Consider the following 23493-nt stretch of genomic DNA (forward strand, 5'->3'; position numbering starts at 1 on the left):
AAAATAATAGTGCCAAGTGAAAAGCTTATGCAAATCTGAGCTGCTGATTGGAGCAGGATAACTACGGTTCCGTAATGCAACAGTGAGGTTTTGCCTCACTTGCTTTGCTGAAACCTTACCTGCATTTAGATCAAACTCTTTGCAAAAGTGAAAGGTGTCAGTTTTTATTCCACCCGCAGTGGGATTCTTTAATCTGTTCTAAATGCAACATGGCCTTTGGATACTGTTATACCTCAGATGTTAAGATAAGGCTGTATCTTTTCTGCATCACTTAGGATCAGTTTATTAAATTATATTGGCTTAAACATAGAGGTCCAGTAGCAGCCCAGGAGCTGAAGTCAACTGGGAGCTCCCTAGCATCGGGATAGCAGACATTTGGGCAGAGTGACTCTTAATGTCATCTGTGACAAATAGGATGTGTATATGGAAAGATCTCAGACTCCTTGGGCACAGCAGTTACAGTGGTTGGGGGTCTGAGGGGGTTGATAGGGATATTTGAAGTTATGATTTTAAACAGGCCTGTAATTTTCCCAGCCCATCTTAGTGACAGAACTGATTGTCTAACTGGGATGCTTAAATTTGATTCTCCCTCTTGTTGTTGTTGACATTTCCCCATTAAAGTATCTGGTGGTTTTAACATCTCTAGGAGTCTTATGTTACAACATTTCATTTTCAAAGAAAAACACTTCTCTGTGCCTAGCAAAATTGTTCTTCCCTTCAGACAATACTCTGTGTGTGTATATAAATGTATATGTATATAGATGTATGTGTATTTATGAAATAATATTCTGATTATTATCTGCACTATGCTGTGTACTGCAGTATCCAGTTATTATGTCCTGGCCACATCTAATAGGTGCTGTGCTCAGCAGTGTTGCATTTCGTGGCGTTGGTTGCTCTTGTATGATGACGCTGCCTTGTTGTGGGTACTCAGTGCTGGCTCCTGTTCACAGATGCAGTGCCATGGTATTTTGTTTCCTGACGATGTTTGCTTTTAGCAGTGGTATCATCTAGGGCCAGTGCAGGTAACAGAGTTTACACAATTCTACTGTTTAGCTCATAGCATCGAATTATGGAGCATATGTTGAGAGTCCAGGTTTGCCACGTAATGATATCCCGGTCCAGTCTTGCAATTTCTGATTGGAGCTGGGAATTCTTCTATTTTAGAAATTAATCATTGAACTTCATTTGATCTGTTAAATCTGTCTGTATTGTGCTATATTTTCTTTTAGTATACTGTGCCACTTTGTATCTGAGTGTAGATCTACACGGTTTTGGACTTATTGTGAAATAGCTGTGATTTCTTTGTCAGAAAGGTTTCTTCCTTGGTTTCCTCAACTATAAAATTAAAGGAATCCTCAGAAATAGCAAGTTAATTGCCAAGGACTGCATAGTAACTGTGATCAGTGTTTAATTGGCTTTAGATTCCAGACGTGTAACAAATTAGCTTCAGTCTAAGGAATCCGTCTTTCTTCAGGCAAATTTAAAAACTGTACAAACAGATCCTAATGACATAGCAGTGATGTGGTGTGTCTCTCTTTTGTGTCATTTAAGTGCACAGTATTACGGTTCACTTGTGACTTTATAATTAAAGTCAAAATAATATTTAATAATTTTAACTATTTTACCTGAGTATTTGTTCAGAGTGCCTGATTTGTTTTTTAAAAAAAAAGAAAGGAAAGTTAAAAGCATGAACATGTGTACAAAATACTTATTGCACAATTTTGCACACACAATTACCCTGATGGCAAATGCAATTACACACTACGTATCTACAGCTGCATGCACAAATTGGCAAGTGCTCAACTCAGGATTTTTATGTAGTCTGGTGAATTTATTTGGCGTGAGAAGACTTCAGGAATGAAGTCTCGATCTGTGGGCACAACAAGCTAACCTTTCTGTAGGATATACCTCCATCCTAGCTTCACTCAGAAGTGAGAATTGAGTTCCATCCCCATTGCCTTCTCAGACATTGACCTTTTCCCTGGAAAGCAGGGTTGAGTTTTGAACTTCATGGTATGCTCAATCTGTCCCTATGGAGCAAACAGCATCGCACTCTACATCTGATATGATTTGAGTTCCCTCCTGAAGACTGTGTCCATCACGAGCAGAAATGACCTAGTTCTGTTCTGATCTTTGCTGTATACTCTGGGAGTGTTATTTAAGCTGTTTGCTTGGTTTCACTGGCTCATGGTGTTTTTCAGGGTCCTCATGTTCTTTGCTGGTCTTTTACTCTGGCTTAGTCAGGACATTTTTTTACTTTGACCAGAAAAGCCCTGTTGTTGCTAATGCTCTGTGGCTCTTGCCCAGCTGACAGGTGTAGTTAAGTACCGATAGTCCAAATTCCAAAACAGGCCAGATCCAGATTTCCAGTGTTCAACTTTTGCAATTAGAGATCATATTTTCAAAGCAGCCCTCCTCTCATTCTGAGATTTTTGGAGCTGAGCGTCAAAATGGCCAGTGTCTTGCAGCCCTTTCTGGGATGCTAATGGCTGGATTTTTTCCAAGGGCTCAGCAGCTTCTTGGAAAACTGAACGAGGTTCTCAAAATATTTAAATGCATGCTACTTTTCTTCCATAAGGTAAAAAATACTGTGTGACAGCATGAATGTTCACAAAACTATTTATTAAGTCTATCTGGCACAAGCTGGCAGAAAGTGGACTGGGTTATGAAGCTGCAGCTTTTCTTCACCTGCAGGTCCAACTGAAGATCTGTAGCAAATGAGTAACCTAGGGGAGAATTCCTGTAAAAATTGCTTCTATCCCTTCAGCGTATTGAAGGAGATGAGGCGGGGAAGCATCGTTATTATTAATTACTCATCTCTTCCTGAGGTAGAACTCACTGACTTTTGGTGACTGATTTCAAAGGGAATCCTGTGTAAGTAACGAGTGAGTAAGGAAGCTTTTAGAGGGTGGAAAGCTTGCTATGGGTTAAGCTGTGTGTGTTCGTTTGCTGCCTGTGGCTGAGGGGAGCCAGACAGGAGCCAGAAAGTCATTTTGCTCCATGGGAGAGCACTAAAATTATTTTTTCTGGCTTACACAATGGATCTGATTCTCCTGTCACTTATAAAAGCTTTGTAGCTGTGTAATCTTGCCTGAGCTGCTCAATTTACTTCAATGCAAGTGAAAAGAGAATTCAGGGTATGGCTTCTATGAGAAGTGAGCAAGCAGGGGCATCAGGCATTTGTCTCCATGTTAGCCTTGTTCCTTTTACTCAGACCTTTTGTTAAGCTCTTATTTCTTGAGCATCTTCTATCAGTAAATAATTATTTTCAATGTGTGAAAAGAACATGTTTGAGATGATTCTTTGCAGAAGGGTATGGGAAGAAAGTCCTCCCATTTAAGAAATGATCTTAAGCAGTCTGGCCTAGTGATGGACCTCTTAAGGGAAAGAGGAAGGAAATTGCAGGGCTATAGCCCTCCTCCCATGCTAGACCGTTCCCATGTGATGGAAGAGCATCTGGTTGATTATGCAATTCCCTACCCAAGCACAATTCTATATGCCCAACTGAGACCTTTTCTGTATGATTATTGCTGGGGTCTGACTGTGTATGCCTTACTTTGTCATTCTTCCCTGCTCCTCACTTGCCTCTCTACATCAGAACAGCAGAAACATCACGTTAAAAGCTCACATTAAGTCCCTGTAGGGGGGCAGTGTGGACTGGAGACCCAGGGTGTGAATCCAGCAGATGCAGGTGTGTTATGGAGGTGACACTGTCTCTGTCCTAAGGGAAAGGTTTGTCATTTGTCTTTCTGCACAATGAGTCATGGAGCAGCACTGCAGCTGACAGTAGCAAAAGAAGCCAACAGGGCAAGAACATGTGAGAACAGAAAAAGTTGTTTAAAAGAGGCAAACAGTAGACAATCCCTAACTCAGCTGCAATTCTCTGTGGCTGGCAAAAGGGAGAGAAAAAAAAGACACTATTTTTAATGTTCTCCCAGCTCAGTATTATAAATCAGCAACCGATCTGATTTTGTTTTAGCACAAGTAGAAAGATGTTTTTCTGTTGTTGCTGTCCCAAGGAACTCACTCTGAGATCTAAATGTCAGAGTCTGTTTTTTGTTTCTTGCTTGAAATCTGCCCTTATCTCCAGATCTGAATGGGAAGTGTTTTGCCATCCTGACAAACTTCTCAGAAATTCAAGAATGTTCCCGTGTTCATACTGAGTTGAAACTCACATCTTTTCATGCTTTCTGCACAAAACCCAAAGAAGACACCAGTGCCAGTACAAGTAGTAGCCTGGTGATTCTGGCAGCCATTCAGGATAAGGAGGTCCCAGGGGTCCACCTCCGTTCTCCCGTACCCCTAGCAGGTGTCTGGCTGCTGGAAGGCTGACTACTCAGGGGCTGCTCTTCCTAATCCAGCTGGGATCTGGGGAGCCTTTCTTAACAAACACTTCCCTAAAAAAATATATATAAAAACATAGCTTGATAGAGATCTCTTTCTTCTGTTCAAAATCACTTTTCATTGAAAATTCTGAAGCAGCTGTACATGACAAAACTGTAGATAAAGCATGTACCAGGTGAAAGCTCTCCTGGTCCCTTCACAGCTGGTTTTTGGCTTTGTGAGAATCACCAGCAGCAGAAAAGCAGGAGCTGCAATGAGATCAGCAGCTCTGATGGTGAGTATCCACAGAGGACAGATTCCCGGGTCGAATAGGTCCATTTTTCTCATATCTGTTTTCTTTTCTATTTAATCCTACTGCTGTAACTCTTCTGGTCAGGAGTGTGATTTGTAACCCTGACCAAGGCTAGGCTGACAAGAATCCCTAGTGTAAATACAGTCCAGCTGGGACAGAAGCTGAGTTCATGCCGGGGATGTTACTGGTGTGGTAGATGGGCTTAGCTGTGTTAGTGAGGTAACAGACCCAGTTACTTGATGTCTGATTCATACACAGAGGATTTGTTTACAATATGAACAACAAAGTCTTTGCTTGTCCTTTTAGTCAAAAAGAGGCACTATGTAAATTGGATAATTTACCACTATTTAACTATATATCAGTTTCTCACCTTCAAAGGCTGTCCAAGTGGTTTAGTTACCATAAATTTAACCTTGGACTAAAGCTGAGATGCTTAGATACCACCGTGATAGGTACCTTAGAAATGCTATGGCAGAGATAAAGAGAGTACCATCAGATTGAGTGAAATGAGAAGAGCTGTCTGGCCCCTTCACAAATACGGAGGATAAACAATAGCGATCTTTGTGCTTGGGCTGTAGGCGTGTTGTCAAGGTAAATGAGACCTGGCAGAGGGCCCTATTGTCTCCTTTCCCACAACTCATTAAGATTTACTTGTTTTATCATCAATGAGTATAATAACCAGAGCTCTGATTATGCCACAAGGACATCCCAATGCCAATGATTCATGAAACAGAGATTGCGTTAGTCATCAGAAGGGTCTTCTCAAAGGTTTCCTCCTGGTCTTCTAGGAGGTAGGAACAGCATTTTTAGAGTGGGCTGCTCAGCAGGGAAAACTGGGCTGATATTGTGCACTTTGTGCAGTGTGAAGTCCTTTGCGTCCTTTATCCAGCCCTCACCCCTTTAAGTTTATCCACCAGTGACACCCTTCCCTAATGTGCAGCATCAACACCCACACACAGAGGCTGAGTTGCAATAGGGCTGGAGGCTACTTTACTTCAGAGTCTTTGCCAGCAAGGATTGCAGCACATAATGAATCAGCTGGATTATGCTTACCTTGAATAAGTCTGCCAAAAACTCTGACCTGATTTCCTCTCCCCCCACTCTCATTTCATTGTGAAGAGCCAAATGGGCTCTGGGTGCAATACAGTGCCACTAGCTAAGTTGCCAACCCACAAAATTTTGCAATAATATACCTTTGTCTTTAACTAGCATCTCTTATCAAACAGTTCATAGTTATTGTTACAGACCTCAGTGCCTCGGTGCAGCAGATAAGTGTTATTCCCCAAGCTATAGAGGGACCAAATGAGATACTGAAAGATGAACAAGATCTCAGAGCAATTCAGTAGTAAAAGCAAGACCACGTTGGGCTGCTTTGCCACGTTAGCTATTTATGAACATACACCTAGTGATTCCCAGGTGCAAACACACTACATGAGATCTCAACACTCTAGTTCCTCGTGCTACTCCACAATTCACTTCTAAAGGAGGCAGTGAAAGATCTGTGTTAGTTAACACAATGGGGCTTGTTCCTCAACAGATGGAAGTTCAAGTACAGCTGTCCCAGCACTTCCACCTTGAGCTCAGTTCAGGGGGACAATTGCCACTGGCCATGTCAGGCCCTTGACAGAACCCATTACAGATGCTAGTTCAGAATACATTCTTGCATGTGTATCCTATAATATTGCAATACTGAATTTAAGTATTACTCTGTCTGTGGAAAGGCAGTAGGCCTATGAAAAATTTGGTCTGTTAGACTGTATTTGTATTCCTGGTGGTTGGTTTGTTGGAGATACTGCTTGCAAAACAGAAAATATACCACGCTTATCTCTCCTAGTTTTCAGTTGAACTAATGGATGTACTCTAGCTATTGGAGAGTTAATTGCTCAAGTAATGTGTTGTAGGGTTTTGTTCTCCTTCCCTTTTAACACGGAAAACTGTGTGCAGCAGAGTGTCCTGTTTCATGTTTATTTGGTTTTAATATGCATGCAATACATAACAACATTCATGTAGGAGACAGCAACATCAAAGTGGAAGAGAATGGAACATAGTGAGAATTGTGAGGATTCTTAGTTCCCGGGGAGTTTTTTCCACACTCTTGGACTGGACCACAAACCCCAGCACTTCAGGGTCTCTCCAATTCTGTGGTCCCACATGCCAGATACGGGGAGCTGGAGAAAGCCTGTGGCACTGTGCAGGGCAAGAAGCGTGTGATTGTCCCCGTCTGCAGCGCTGTGCCCGAGGCCTGTGCCTGTCACACAGTACAATGTGGAGCTTGCCCCCATCATCTTGTGGTGTGGGATAGGACTCAACCCATTCCGCTGAGACCTGGGATGCAACCACCCCAAACTAAATTCTTCATCTTTAAACTCTGGGCAGTCCTTTGCGTGCCTGACCTTGGGTCATAGGCTCAGGCAGAAGAGGGAACAGAGCTAGTATTCCCTTGGGAAGCACGGCAGACAAAGGACAGGTTCAATGTGTTCAATCAAGCGTTAACCCATGTTGGAGTATAGAAGGCTATTTTGTGATACTACTTCAGCATGGAGGAACTGTGGAAGTAACTCATAGAGATTGATTTTTATGAGAGACATGGAGTATATTTTTTAATAAAATGAGTATAGGATATCCTTTGGTATTTCTTTATTTAGAGGAGATATTAAATATGATGTAATGCATGCATCTAGTTCATACATTGAAATTATATGTGTTAGATATAGAGACTATTTTTGAGGATTCACTGTCTTCCAAACATCTTTATGATCATGTAAATATTCATAACCAAATAATTTTGTTGAATAAGATAAATGACTTATTTGCATATATTTTGAATTTTGCAAACAAGTTAACTTTTAAGGCCAATACTGTGTAACTTCACTAAAGAAAAACCTGACTAATCTTAGCTTTCTCCTAAGTTAATTTTTACTTCAATTGTATTAGCAGAAGTGAAATAACTATCTGAAGCAGCCATGCTGCTGCCTGCAGAATTTTACTTACTGTAAGCCAAGCACTTGACAGTTTCATTGCAAGCGCATGCTGCATTTGGACCTTGTAAAAATTAATTCAGAGACTGAATGTGAGGTTTTTATCCATTTGAATCTTAGCAAGACAGAGCTATTTAGAATAAATGTCATGAAGATTATTTGCAGTAAAAACATAACAAGACATTTTCCTCTGTGTACATTCTAAAGCTTTTTTATCAGTAAGACTCTATCCATGGTTTGGGGTTTTTTTGGGTCAGTTGAATAAAATATTTATAATAACATGCAAACTATAAGTAGGCAACACCTTACACAATGCCATATATAATGCACCAACCACCTTAGCTTCCAGGGTATCCATAAAGGCACTATAAAGCAGTGCAGACTCAAGGCATGTTTGCAGGAAAAATCAAATAACATTTAGGTAAAGATTCTTTTTAACATAAGACAGAGTAAAATTCTTCCTAGTTTTCCATGGGAAGAGATGGCCTTTTGACTAAGAATTCTACTGGAAGTTGTAATTCTGGTGAAATATAACAATCAATTTTAAATATCACAGTTTTAGCACCTGGGTAGTTTTTGCCATTTCATCCCCGGAGTCAGATATATCTGTGTGTAATAATCTTCATTGGATGGTTAATATGAATGTGTTTTGGCCTAAGGATCACTTTCAAAATATTTGCCCCAGCTTAATTAGTGGTGTAATTTACACTGGTCATTAAATACATGGCTTTGTGAATGGATAACTCCTAAAGACCCTTCAGGATGGCTGCCAAGATACTGCTAATAGAATATGCCTTTGACACAGTTTTAATCATATGGGTATTCCTGTGCAGAGCCTAATGAATCTTACACGTTTTGCGAACTTAAGACTGCTCAAATCAAAAAAGGAATAGGGTATTTTGGTGGGGAACGGGGACCTGTTTTGCGAGGGACCTTCCGATGTGTTGACTCCTCAAGGTTTTGCAATCTCCATGAAGGCGTACCCTTTTCACTGCCTTCTTGTCCACTGACTGTGTTTATACGTGAAAACGTAGGAAGAGTTCTGTACTGAGTCACACCGCAATCTGCTAAATACATCAGGCTGGTATACCAGGTTGGTTAAGTTCTTCTCTTGATAAGAGTAATAACAGAAAAATAGATAGCCAGAAAAATGAGGGACGGGGAGTGGGACAGCGAGTGTCAGACTTGCAAGTGGTGCAAGATGGCCCAGATGGCTCCCCAACCTCAAGATGAAGATAACCTGGATTGGACTTGGACTGGTGACAGTCTGTCCTGGACCGTCTCATCTCATAACCTGAATCACTGTGAATCCCAGCAAAGTTAACAAGGTTTCATTTGAGCCACACAAGTCAGCTCCATAAGTGGAATGAGATAAAACACAACTAAAAATGCCACGCGGAGTGCAGTGAGGCAACAGAAACAAGGCAGAGGAAGGCCAGGCGAGATCATGCTGACCCAGATGGCAGGAGGTCACATGTGTGACTGGCATGTGTCTGGCCACGAGGATATTGTTGACACTGCAGCCTGTCAAACACCTTCCCTTAGGGTTAGGCCATATGCCTCAAATTTGTGCTTTGTGTTCTCACCCAGTTGTAATTCGATTTGTTATCCTGAAAACTAATAGGAAAATACCAGCCACATCTGTAAGCTGAGGCAAGGTCCCGCTTGGCATAGTGAGACAGAAATCAATTGACTCTTTTAGAGTTGCACTTGCTAATGCCAACAATGTAATTTGTTTTATTAGTCTGTGGGGGCTTGATCTAACTCTTGCTGAAGTCAAGGAGTGAATGCAAAGCCTGTCCTGACAGTCAGCCTTATCATCAGGAGAGATGGGGCTCGTAGCATTCTATGTCTGCTGCCAAGAATTAATTGCGTTCAAGTTAATGCCTGAGTTAAGATTAAGCTCTGCTTGATTGACAACTATTGCTACGGCAGGAAGCACAAACCACGAGGAGCTAACTTAGAAATTAGCCATTTTGTCTGGCTCACCTTCTGCGGATGGGAAAAAAAGAAACCCTGCGCTGTTCGGTTGAAAAGCAACACAGTGTGTCAGGGCTGTAAACAGATGTCCACTGCACAGAAAGTGTTGTCGTGATTAACAGTAAGTAGCTGTTGGGGCTGTGCTAGAAAGAGGCAGTTAAGAAAAAGGGCTCCTTTGTTGACAGCCAAGCCATGGGCAGAGCGAGTTGGCAGGGGCAGAGACAGGAGGACAAGGGGAAAAGGCGGGGAGTTCAGCTGGTGTAGCCAGGGAGCCATCAGGAAGAATATGCCAGCTGGGAGTGACTGGCTATAAAGAGGCAGATCAATTGGGGGAAAATTAAGACTTGAGTCATCAACATATCTGTGTGTATGAACAAAATCCCCAAGGAACAGAGTAGAGCCTGGCTGGGGGCTAGGCTGGGAGCCTGGAGAGAAGGAATGGGAAGAAGTAGCTGCAGTGGTTTAGGGGTGGGCAGTGGGTGATGTAAACATTCACGCTGGGTGTCCAGTGAGATTTCCCCACTGCCTTGTAGGTTCTGCAATGAGAATTGCTTTGGAGTTCAGTAATAATCAGAACATTAACATTATATCCCTTAATAATATATTAGGTGTGCCCCTATTCTTAGTATTTTCTTGGGTTTGTGCCAGGTCTAAGATAGGTCAGATTAAGTAAGTGTTCAAAAACTTCAGCAGTGTCTGCTCAATGTCTTGGTGACCAAATGGTCAGAGAACATTAGAACATTGGAACATAGAGCACTGGAGGGAATGAAAACAGCAGCACTTCTGAGAAATGTTTCCTTCATTGTAAATGTATTTTGTTGGAGTCTTGTTTTGGTTTGTTCTATGAGTTATGAATATAGATGCAGGGACAGTTCCTGGTTCAGAACCTTCAGTTCATAAAAACTGGCCAGGGATCCCTCTCTTGTGCTTAGACACACAACGGACCTAAAGTGCTCCTTGTCTTTGTTTTGTTTTGGTGCAGTTGTCAGAATGATGCGAGGTGTACACAGGGCGTGTTGGTGCTAGGCCTTGTGGGTGAGTCTGTCCAGAGGCTGAATAAGCCTGCCTGACGCCCTAGTACTACCTAGTGTCTATATTGGAATAAGCAGGGATTATTTTTTTTTCATTAGAGATTATTATTAATTACAAGTATTACTATTTCATTTCAAATGCAGTTTAGGAATTGCAACATTTTCCACGTCTCCCGTGGCTTGGTATCTCGTGGCATTTCAGATTAAACTGGGAAACACTGTCAGGAGGGAACAGAAGGGACCTCACAGGCAAGAGAAGGCATCAGTCTCAGTCAGAAGGGCATTTATGAACCGCAGAGTCCCCAGTGCTTCCCAGCAGTCAGCTCTGCAAAGGCTGATGCACACTAGGCACTACCATGCTCCAGTTTTCTTTTGAGCATTACAATTCCACCACCTCGGTTTAATAGAACGGTGCATTTGAAACAGCGCCTGTGGGGTGGTTGTCTTGTACAGAAGCAGGATTGAGCAGCTCCTGCGGCATTTCTGCAGGTGGTACCGCAGCATCTGGCTCAGACGGAGGCAGCATTGCTCATCAACTGATTGACACCAGTTCCCTGATAGTGCCTGTGAGAACTCGGCAGGAGCTGGGAGCTGCTGCCCCACCAGGAACAGTAGGCTGGACGTTGCTTTCCGAGTGGTAGGTACCAGCTTTGAGCTGCAGCTGGTTTGAGAAGCGCGCCCACGATGAAATGCCGTTCCCCACAGTCCCCTGCCTGGTGAGTGTGACGGCCAGCCACAAATCTTTCTCCCCCAGCTGCTGTGCATAGCAGGACATGAGCCAAGGCACAGCTGGAGGAGCGTGCTCTATCTCTGATGCTGCCCCATCAGCTGCTTAGTGCCGCGTCCCATCTCCCTTCACAGTGTCCAGCCCCACTTGAAAGGAATTGAGAGGAGAAATTGCTGTAAAAGGGCTGCGCCTTCCCTGTCTCTCCTGAGAGATCCAGTTCAGAATGTCCAGCCTGTTTAAAGCCTGAGCTCTTCAGGCAAGGAACGTGTATTATCTAGTTTGTATTTTATGGCAGTATATGAATGTTTTGTTATAATAACAACAACAACAATAATAATTAGGGCTGTGAGAGCCCTGGAGGGCTGGAAAGGAACCAAGCCCTGCAGGTTCTCTCGGATGTTCAAGTTTGACAAGGTTGAACCATCCAGGTTTAACCCCCATCGTTGGTGCCCTCTCTCACCTTACTGGCTACCACTGCAACCAGGAAGTCTACTCCTGTCCTCCACATGTCAGCTGGGAACCGGGATACCCTGGGGCTTCTCGAGGGAGGAACCCGCAGTTATTGAGGAGGATATGAGTGAAACTCAATGAACTTTCATGAATGTGGGCTGAGGGTCGTGAATCATCAGATCTTCAGCCGAGGCCAAGCCTGAGTGGGCCTGACAGTTTGCACAGAGCCATACTGTGATTTGGGATTGCAACACTATTCTTTGTCCATAGGGCACTCTGAGATCTCTGGGTGAAAGTCCCCCTTCTGTGTCATTTTAAAAACACTCTGAAGGCACTAAAACTGAATGTGTTAGGTAGTGCTGTAGGTAATAGAAGCCGTCATCCCCTGGAACATCAGTTCCAGTGTCTTTCTTTGGCTCTCCTGTCTGGATGACGGCAGGATCTGGATCTGATACTGAAAGACAAAAACCAAAATTTTTCCAGATTTTCACACAGAAAATCCATGAGAGCCTGGAAGGAGAAAATGCTGCTGCTGCACCAAAGGGTCAGTACTGATCATGTTCAAGATACTGTGCTGAACTGAGGCACCACATGCATTTCCCAACAAGGCAGCCTGGCAATCATTGCGTGGGACGGGGGTCCAAGCACTCCTGAGTTCTCCTGAGCTCTAATCCCAATTCCCACAGTGTTGCCTCAGCTAATCGCTGCCTCAGTTTTCCTCACTTGTAAAATGTGGGGGTAATAACCATGCATACCTCACAGAGGGCTGTGAGGATTCATTAATTAAACGATGTTCGGGAAGTGCTTTGAAGATGAAAAGCCCTATATAAATGCTGGGTGTTACTGGTGCTTAGTGAGTACCTTCACAGCCACAAGCAGGGTGTGCCTGCAGGAAGCAGAGCCATAGGCCGAGACTTATGGCTAAGTGCCTTTAAAAATAAATATGATCAGAAATGCACAGGAGGTCAGCTTCCCTCTCCTCCCTCTTAGGGTGAGCTCCCACCTCAAAGGAACCAGGGTTTTTCTTTGCCTCCTCCACTTTGGGAAAACACAAAAGAGGTTTGGGAGTGCTGGGGAGAGAACTGTACTTGTGGTAGTGATGCTAGGAATAAAGACATCAGAAGCAGCGAGTTTACTCTAAACCAAACAGGTACAAAAATCTACATGTTCAATGAGAAGTGTTGTCCTAACAGGTACCAGAAGTCTTGGGGAGTGTGGGGTTAGGAGAGCAGCAGCTCTCACAAGTCCCCTTTACCAGAAAAATGTGTGTTTCCATATGTTTAAATGCTAGGGCTGCATGCACAAGCATTGTCACTATTAAGACAACCGCCCAAATGACATGCAGGTGGCTAGTCATGTATACAAGTCTCATGACTCCCTGTGCAGTCATACTAATTACATGCATACTTTAGGTATACGAAGGCGAATCTGTACTTGCTCCTTTATACACATGTTTGAATGAAAACATAGATGCTGATTTCCTCTTCTCTGTGCCCTTGGAAAATCTAGTATTTAATATTCACCTGACTAAGCAGAAATAAGAGAAAAGGGATTTTTGATTAGGTTAATTGTTTTTAATGAGAGCCTGCCACATTTGACAGATGCCTCTTGTGAAGCCTGAAGACAAGCAAACTTTTCTTTCAGGTGTACTGTGCATGTTTCTGTATTTAGTAGGGTATGCTGAAGTTTCATTTACTGAGTTGGGCAGGGAGGTCTCTGCTTTGACAGTTCTCCCCCAGCAATAATCTATGACCTAGTGGAGATGTCCAGGTGGAACTAATGGCAGTAACTGATAAGCCAGAAGATGCATTTATTAGCCTAAACAAGACCTGATTATAGAGAATTAACAACTTAAGACCAAACTTTGAACCAGACTCAAATGTTCCTGTATAAGAGGCTGAGGCAAAAGCTGGAAATTCTTCTGAAATAGATATATAAAGTGCTTCAAAAGCAAATGCTAGTTATTAAATTATTTATTTATAACACTAAAAATCATCAGACACATAATTGGTTCTTTATATTCTAAAATTATACAGAAAAGAATATGTAAATACCTGAGTCATAGCTAAGGCTGAGGCCAGAGTGTGTCTGTCACATCAGGAATACTGTTGGACTGCTGAAGGGAACATGCAGAAAGATCAACAGAAACGTGTAGACGTTTCAAGGGGAGGACAGACGTCCTGGATTTGGGAACACAGAGACCTGTAGGGAGCAGCCAGTGGTTAACAGGTTCTGCTCTGTGTGCAGTCTGGAGGGAGTTTTATTTCATTCATCCTGGAATGCCCTCTTGGTTTGTTCCTTCTTATCATAAAGCATATCAGGTAGCTTGGCCACGCACTGCAGCACACTGAGCACTGGGCTGGAACGCGAGAGTACTGCCACTGGCAGGTTGAGATACTTTAAATCTTTGTGCCTCAGTTTACCCATTGATTAAGATGATAACCTTACCAGAGTGTTGTGGTGATTAATCATTAATGTTAGTAAAGCGTTTTGAAGATGAAGAGTGCTACATGGTGGCTAAAGATATTAATTACTTCAGACTCATGATGAAATTTTTATATTTACATAATGAACCAGTCACGGAAGAGGTGCAGAGATGGTCTCTCCTGGTGGACAGATTCTTCTAATTCAGCTATCTCTGCCATCGTCATTATCTAAATCAAATCCTTTTTTCCATCAGGAATCTGCTCTTGGAGCAAGCAAAGCCCACATGTTCCCTGTGAGACTCCCAGGATGGCAAGCAGCCACAGTACCTTTGCTAATTTCAGTCCCTGCCCATGAAACTCACCTCACCCAGAACTTGTTTCAACTTCTCCAGCTGTTCTTGGCATGTGTTGAGATTTCATAAAGTTGATGCCATCAACTCCCACACATATGGCAAGAGAGAGTGAGAGAGAAAACCCACACACAGTAACTAATATATAGGGAGAAGAGGTATTTGCATGGGAGAGCACAAACATGAGGCTTTTCTAGCTGGCTCCGATGGCTCTTGACTGTTAATGCCAAGATGCAAAGGGATATGCAAATTAGGGGGATGACTCAGAGAGTCCTTTCCAATGCATAACTCCAGGAAGACGCAGGATGCTTCGAGCAGGGCCACTCGATTAATTTTTATGGAGGTCAGCTGGGTAATTTTTACTGCAGTCCACACAGTAGTGCGAAGCGGTGTCATCGCCTGGACTCTGCCAGGCTTGGCAGGTGGCACGTGATGGCTTCACGGCTGGGAACTGTGGTTGCACAGTACAGCTGCTTCCTGAGAGACAGGTGAGGAATGTAGAAGGTGACACATGTTTAGCCCACTGCAGAAGCTGGGAAGATCTTATTCATGGTCCAGATTCAGAACGTAATCTACCCTTTGAGTTAAACGTTATACCTGTGGTACGCAGGTATTTATTTATTCTCCTTTTCTTTTTCCTTTTCCTTTGGAGGTAAGTGCACGATTTTTCAAAATTTCTCAGCCTATGAGACTTGTTTCAAATCCATAATTAATTATCAAGGTGATACCTAATTATTCAATAGATCCTTTAAATTTATAATCTCACACTAGTTTCAGTAGGAAAAATCTGGAAAGTGCAGGCGAGGGAGCGTTTGAACACAAACACAGAGTTGCAGGCAATAACACCCATTTCCACGCTCACATTTAGATCTGGGCAGATTTCCAGGGAAATCCACTTTTGTCTCCTACAGCCAGGACTTCAGGAGGAGCATAGCTTTTTCAGCACTGAGCAGTCACACAAAGCTTTTTTTGGGGGTTTGGTCTTCTATTAGAGGACAGCAAGCTATTGTGCTAGGGATAGGCAAGAATGGAAACAAGGCTCAGTGCAACACACAGTTTCTTCCACTGAATGGGGATGAATCTCAAGTTCCTCTGCTCACTTAGCCTCAAGACCATTGGGTGTGAATGGACACTGGACATGTGTCAAGACTGCCTCTGTGTTAAGAGGCAGTTGGCAATGTTCATCCCTTGCCAGTCTCTTTCACCAGCTGAGAACAGAATTGCTTCTTTGGAGCTTCTCAGCCTCTTAGGCCCGCCATGCAGTTTAGCATTTTGTCTTCTTTACTCTGCCTTGTTTAGTGCAGGATCCAGCCTATCAGCTGCAGTTGCTTCATTAGGCACCGATGGACTGCACACTTAGCAAGCATTTAAATGTACTTTATAGTGATTGAAAGACTACAATGACATTTGCTAATTATCTCATTGCATACCCAGAGAGCCCTGCAAAAGCCTGGCCATGTTATAGGGTTTATTGGACACCAAGTATTAGGCCTTCCATTTCCTTTTCTATTTATATTCTCCGTATTAATGAAAACCACAAATCTTTCCAGGTGACTTGTTTATTAAGTGAATTTAGAACAGTTAACATTTGCATTTATTAATTTTCTAGAAAAACTGGTATTACTAGTTGCATAGGCCTCCAACAGCTATCTCAGGTTTCATTGGATACCGGCTGCAAGTCTTGGTAATAAGACTTTGTTGATGATTAAGCCAATGACGTGATTCTCAGTGGCATGGAGCACCTGCAGCTTCCTCCAGCTTCCCAATGACCTGAGAAGGACTCAGCACCTCGGACAACACCTCTGCAGCCCATGGGCGAAGCCAAAAGAAACCCAAAAAAGCTCTAGGACCAGATTTTCACGACTGCAGGCACAGAAGAGTAACTGTTCGTATAGCCTGAGAGTGCATCTGCTCTTGGCTCTGATACCTTCGGGGTAATGGCACATCTGAATTATTCTTATGAATTGCATGTTTAAGCAGAATATGAGAGCCAAGTCCTAAAGCTACTTGTGTCCCAATACATAAACATGAACTGATTGTTATTTTTAATATGAATGTTTGGGTTTCTGAGCTCAGGCACTGAATTTTGATATGCCCTTATCTGAAGAAGTATCTGTAGTACCTTCTCCCCAAGGTAGTACTCACAGATCCCTCTGTGCCCTGGAGTTTTGTTCTACATTTCCTTCATTGCTCTTTCAGTAACTTCACCTCATTCTTTTCACTAATGACAGATCTGTTCTCGCTGCAAAACCACCTTCAAATTCTTCATTTCTTTTACTGGGTCACTGTTAGCTCTTCTGTGCTCTACGTAATAATGCTGGAGATTTTTGGTAGATAGGCATTATGCCAGTCTCCTTCATAAAACTGAATTACATCTTGAGCAGGTATGAACTTGGAACAATTCCTACCTCCCAGGTAAAATAACTCATCTGATGCATAGGCATACCATGAATCCTGCACAAACTGGAGAGGCTGGGAAGGTGAAAGGAAATTTTTCTAATTCATAGCTAAATTTCTACTGATGAAGGATATGTACAACCAACTGCAAGAAAACAAATGATTGTTCTGATTTATTTTCCACTGTAGGAATAATTGGTAACATTGTTCTTCTTGGCAAAGCTGAATAGTTGGAACCAGACTATTTCACAGAGACAAAATATCCACAGGGAGAGATTTTTGAGGCAGTCATAGGATGCACCCTACAGAGTGTGATTCTCATGACATTAAAGCAGTGCTAATGGCATTGTGATTAACTTCTAATGAAAAAAGAAATGAACCTGATAAACACTGCATAAACGTTCTATGGAAAGGACAATAAAAATGTTAATTTTTAGGCAAGGTCTGGCTCTCACTGAAGCCAAAAGAGTTGAGCTTACTGTGAACTTATCCATAACAGGAAAAAGAATTTATGACTCTGGAGGACGAAGAAATACTGCTATGAATCTGAGCTGCTGAATAACTCTATACCACAGAAGAGAACCCCAGAGTTTTGCAATAGTAACTGTTGTGTTACTTTGTGGAATTTTCTGATCCTTTGATAATGTTTCCTCCTTTTAATAGCAAAATCCACACTGCTTCTTGAAAGCTTTTAGAATATTTTTCCTTATGCTTTTATCCTAGAGGAGAAGGCAGGACTACATGTGGTATTTAGGACAGGGAGCTGGCAATCTGGATTCTTTTCAGCTTTGTCACTAACCCGTGGTATGACTTTGGTCTACTCATTGTACAGCACCGTGGCTTAGAGAAGCAATGGGGAGTCTCTCTGTGCCTCAGAAAGGGTTCTGTTTGTGTCTGCTGAAGGGACCGCCTTTGCAAACTTGGCACTTGGCAGTCCCAGCTCCTGCACTGGTCCTTTGCAGCCTGGCAGAAAATACTCCAGCTTGCAGAGCCTCATGAAGCTGTGCTGAGGTAGAGGTTCTCAGGGGTACCCACACGTGCTTCTTTGACTCAATGTATGATGTCCATGGAATGGTAGCACCATAGCTTTGTTCTCATTTACCTTACCCCCAGCATCAGACAAACCTCATAGTAAAGCAAGTGTTGATTTAGAAACAATTGAAATTGAACTATTGATACTAAACTGATACTAAACTGGGAGGAAGTAAGCAAGTAAAATGTAAAATAAACAAGTAAAAGTTATTTCAATTATGGCTTAAATTTTACAACCAGAGGCCAGTGTTGTAGGCTATCCTACCTAGAATCTGAAGGAATATCTACATGCTCGGGCACTGGGATCCATTAGTCCCAGTCCTGAACATACACCACGCTCCTTCTTTGGGCAACTCTTTGAAGTTCTCCACACTTTTATTCCCTAGAAATTAGGTTTTATAATATAAATGCTTCTCTAATTGGCTTTTACCAAAGCCAGCAGCAATGGATATTTTACCAGTGGTTCCTCTGGGTTTAGACCTAATTGACCAGAAGGTGTGTGACCTCTATAAATACACCTGCTGGCCCTTCCTGGGAACTAAGCACCTTATTATTTCTCCCTTCCTCCTAGCCAGCCTGCTGGCTACTGCTTCCCACCCACTCTGAGCTGCTCCCTTCATTTCTTCAGAGTTATTAGTGTTATTCAAGACACTGGTTATACATAGATTCTATTAAGTTATGATTTGTGATGTGTTACCTGTTTCCTATAGAGACCTGTATATGCTAGTCTATATGCATATAAGTGAGTTATTGGTAACAAGTTGCTCTGATGGGACTTGTCTATGGGAACAGGAGTTCCTCAGCTTAATCCTCTGCCCCAGTCGCTTAGGCTAAAAGTTTCAAAACCCTTCAAAGATACTTCATTTTTAATGTCTGCCTTGAAATGAGTGATTGGGCATCTCGAGGTTCAATTGACCTTACTTGATTTTGGGTCTTACTTGATTTTCATCTTGAAGTGAGGCAGCTGTCACTGGGTACCTCAAGATTCCCCTGACTTTATTTGGGTTTTGGGTGCTTGCTCTTGGGGAGCATACTTACATACTGGAAACAACAAGCTAAATAAAAACATGGGGGTTTTGTAAGTGCCTTAAGCTTTAAAATGGGACTTTCAGTTTCTAAAGGCTGGCAGGGAGTTAGTTTTGAGTCAGTCTTTGTGTGGTCATTTTTATTCTGGAATGAGAGCGTTCTTGCACAGAATTACACTAAAAAGTTTTGTCAAGAGACATTGTCTTTTGTTTCCATGAGTTTGCAAATATTCCCAAACAAGTTTGATGTAAGCCAGCAAGACCCAGCTTTTATCCTAGCGGATAAAAGCACCTCCCTGAACAACATAAGCCCTTGGCTAACTCCGGGCACAGGGAGCTGCCAGCATAGTGCGCTCCTGACCTCACAGGGCCACTAGCCATAAGGCCCAGGCTCTTTGCCATGGCCCAGACACGGTAGTTTATGGTTGCTTCAGGGGGTCTCTGTATAATACTGTCACAACATCATGCTTTGATGAGACTTTATTAAAGTTTCTAAGTTACCTGAATTCCACTGACGAAGGATATTATATGTCTACAGTTTGTATTGTTGCCTAATTATGAACAGCAATTAAGACTTCATACCTACAATTTGTATTCACAAATTGTAAAATTCCCTTCCCTTGAGTTCTCTGCTACTACTACCAGCAAGACATACAGTAAATTTTATTCTTTATCCAAGTGCCGTAGAACAAACCACTTCCATCAGCCTCATGTCTTTAGCTGACAGCAAAATGGCCCAGACCTGACACAGTTGACTCGATGCCACCATGACTGTGGCTTACGTGTACCTTAGCAGAGATTGTACACACCTTAGCAAACTGAATTAAAATGATAGTGCACAGGCATCCAGCACATACCACCAAGCCTGATTCTGCAGATCCTCAGACCATGAGTGAGCTTACCCACAGGAGCAGTCCAGTCTGGGGACTCCCACTAATTGCAACACTGCACTGAGATGATTTGCATACAGAAAGTAATTCCTGTGGATACATTCTTACATATATTCAATCCTGTAGTTCCTAGGTACAATCAACTTTCAGTGACCTTCTGGCAACGTTTAAAACTTCATCATATCCCATGCATCAGTCCTAATTCAGTGATTCGTTTAACTATGTCAATAAGATTCATACGTATCCTTAAGTGATTTGTGGAATGGGGAACACATTGAATGCATTTATGCACCTCTAATCTACAATTTAATTGTACTTTCAAAACATGGCTTTGAAAACAGTGCTGTCGGTGAAGAATAAAGCCAATGCTATTTGGTTTTTTTTTTTCTCTTGATGCTATTAGGCTGGGTCAGATGGGGAAATCTGTGTGCAAGGGACCAGTAGTCAGTCCAGCTGGCTTTAATGGCAGTATTTGTGAGAGTTCACCAGAGCCGTGCACTGGGGCCCGTGACGTGTGACACACAGCAGCCAGAACACAAGTGTCTTAGATGTGGCAGTTACTCATGGAAGTAGTTACCTTGGAGCCAAAGGGACTGACCAGAGGTTCTACATTATATTATTATTATTTTTGTTGCTGATGTCTGTACATTGTGATCAGAGCCGTGGGCAAACCAGAACACGGCCGCATTGTTTGGACACACAAACAGAACAGCGACAGCCCCTCCTTCACAGACTGTATTTCTTGAAAAAATGCTCATTTTCTGACACTGCTGGGGACTTTTGCAACAGTATGTAGTGAATATATTCAAATAGGAAATCTCCAAGTGGTGACTATAACACTAGTACAAAGTATTATTAATAAATGGACTTTGTTTTTATTAGCTAGAAAAATAAACCTAGGCTCATGTTGTTTGAGTGAAAATCAAATTAGGACAGAGAACATGAAGCACACAACTAGTATAAAAACTACCACACAGTAAATCAAGGAATGAGAAAAGTACATGGCTATTAACATTCTACTATAGCATTCCTCACAACCTCTCTGCAGTGTGGAGAACTGCAAGCCAACATTTTTCAACTGTCCTAAAGAATGTGAAATGTAAATGTTTAGAAGAGTGTTTTTCTTGCCAAGCTGAGAGCGATCATAAACACCAGCTTCTAATAGAAACATTTAAAAAAGATGCACTCCTTGCTGCCAGCTCTTGAGAGCAACACCATTTAAATTAGATTGGAGTCTCCTTGAATTCTTGACACTCTATTGCTGCCTTTTATTTGCCAAAAATTGTTGGATTGATGTTAAGTTTGAATTTAAAGTATGAACTGCAACTGTATTAAATATGCTGCTTAAATGTCATGTGTATAAACCATAAATTACCTGCCTAGGATTCATTTTGAGGACAGGCGTAAAGAAAATCTTGAGGGAAAGGAACCATTGTTATTATGCTTTATTTCTGTGGCATCACAAACGTGCATTGCATTTTCCTGTCAAGGGGAGCTTACAGATTTGCTGAGATGTGACTTTGCCATAGCTAATAATATACTAAAGGCACACCATGACTTACTCCTCACCGTACCCACTCCACCTGTCAGCTGAGAGGTCTGTAAATATCATTGATAAAATAGGCCAGTAAACTGCCATTACAGACCTGTGTTCGGCAATACTGAAATCCGGATTCTGGCAGCACGTTATTTCTTCACAGTAACATCTTCCCTTTGTTTATCATTGGATAATCTCATCCAAAATGTTCAAATCTAGGAAAATTTAAATGCTTTATGAAGTAGAACTAGTTTCAACTGACTGCTTTAGTTATATCACCTGAAATCCCAAACAAATTATGCAATTTTAGCATTTTCTAGTGAAACATTTTAGCTTTGGGATTCAGAGTTTCCATTTTAGTTTAGTGCTTAATTATATTTTAAGAAACCCTTAAATCAAAATTAAATATTTGAATCAAACCCTTTCCTTATGAACCAAAAGATTTTTTTGGTCAGTGCTGCTAGTGAATCAAATTTAGTATATTTTTAGAAGAGCCATCTCTGATCACAACCGAAAGCATCTCCTTATATAATCAGTGTGCATATTCTTCAAGCTTCCTCATTTTGCACCAGGATAGGTGGTGGACTGGAGATGACATGGTTATTAGGGGATCATGGTTAAGCATCTTTGCAGTTTTTATTTTGATAAATGCTTTGAAATAACTTAGGAAAAATCTGTTCTTAGATAAACTTTCTGGGTTTTATGTGTAGCCTGCCACTTGTTTGGAACCACTTTGTTAATTTAAAAAAAAAGATTTTGAAAGGCAGAGAGGGCAGTTGTAGATACCAACCCCAGGGAAGTAGGTAGTTAAAGAAGGACCACAAAGTTAGGAGTGTTTTGAAAACCGCAATACTGAAATAACTGTGCTGCGTAGTGAAATCATGAGATTTCATTTTCAAAAACAGTAATACATTTTTGGTTCATTCTTTTCTTCCTTTTTTTATCTGTTCTTTGGGATGGTCACATGCTACATCTACAGACTACTTCTGCAAGTATAGCAGCTGGGACTGTCCAGCTGCCCCGTTCTCCTCCATAAGCCCTATCTGAGAACAGCTGAACTTGACTGTAAGGCTTATGATGAAAAGAAAGGAGAAAACATGCTGTCACTAGAAGGAGGAGATGTCTTGAATGGATGCAGAAAAACAGTGTTTGAATCATTTTCCTCTTTTTCTACAGAAAAAGAGTTGGCACAGAAACAAATATGATCTTTAGATGGAATTAACAACTGCTACCTGTGTCAAAGAGACCAAGAATGCACATGAGTGGGGAGAAGACCACTCAAGCCTCACAGCATAGAAAGACGTGAAAAGGCCCAACAGCAGAGAATAAGAGGATGTGAGCTGTGCTGTGCTCTCAATGAAATCACTGGGAATTTTGCCATGAAAGCAGAACTGAGTCGTTCTTTCAGGTATGAAAAGTACTGCAAATTACAAATATAGAACTCTTATTAAGAAGTTAAGACAGGAAGTTGTTTTCTTCCTAGGATGAGCCAAGAAGCTGCAAAAGCTGGGTTCCTAAACTTGTGTATTCTAGTCAAGCCTTGGCAGAAGTCTTGCTTCCAGCATCCCTTGAGGGTGTTTTTACTTCCCATTAATATATATTGTAGTTCTTCCATCCCTTCCCTGAGTTCTAGCAGCCTTCCTTCTCTTTTCTGTCTGATCAAGAGCCTGCACTGTAATCTAATGTATACTGGAGTCAATAGATGTCTTTGCGTAGACTTTGAATCAGAGCAGAGAGATCTTAGGTTTATAATTTGCTTTGCAGATAGATTGGGACATTTTGCTATTGTTCTGATTTGAGCCTCAGATAGGCCTAGACAGAGCAGAAGTAGCAAATACATAAAACAAGGTTCATGCCAGTGGGACAACCAAAAGAGTTTATATATGTCATCCCAATACAAACAAGATCTTGGTGGCAGAACCAGGAATGAAGACTGAGATTTCTGACTTCCCTCCTTGTGCTTTCACCATTTGATCATGCAAAGTCCCCCAGATTATCATAAAATTCTGCAGAGTAACATCCAGCAGAGAC

The 23493-nt window shown here is 41.9% G+C and overlaps 1 protein-coding gene across 1 annotated transcript in view; it reads left to right on the top strand.

Moving 5' to 3' along the window:
- Nucleotides 1-23493, top strand: part of LOC141471169 (uncharacterized) — a 148227-nt gene that overhangs the window by 118957 nt on the left and 5777 nt on the right. Inside the window, exon 5 of the mRNA XM_074157588.1 lies at nucleotides 22639-22870. The gene's annotated coding sequence lies outside the window, so the exon portion shown is untranslated. The remainder of the gene's footprint in view (nucleotides 1-22638; nucleotides 22871-23493) is intronic.

The sequence above is a fragment of the Numenius arquata genome, chromosome 12, assembly GCF_964106895.1.
Source record: "Numenius arquata chromosome 12, bNumArq3.hap1.1, whole genome shotgun sequence".
Classification (NCBI taxonomy): domain Eukaryota; kingdom Metazoa; phylum Chordata; class Aves; order Charadriiformes; family Scolopacidae; genus Numenius; species Numenius arquata.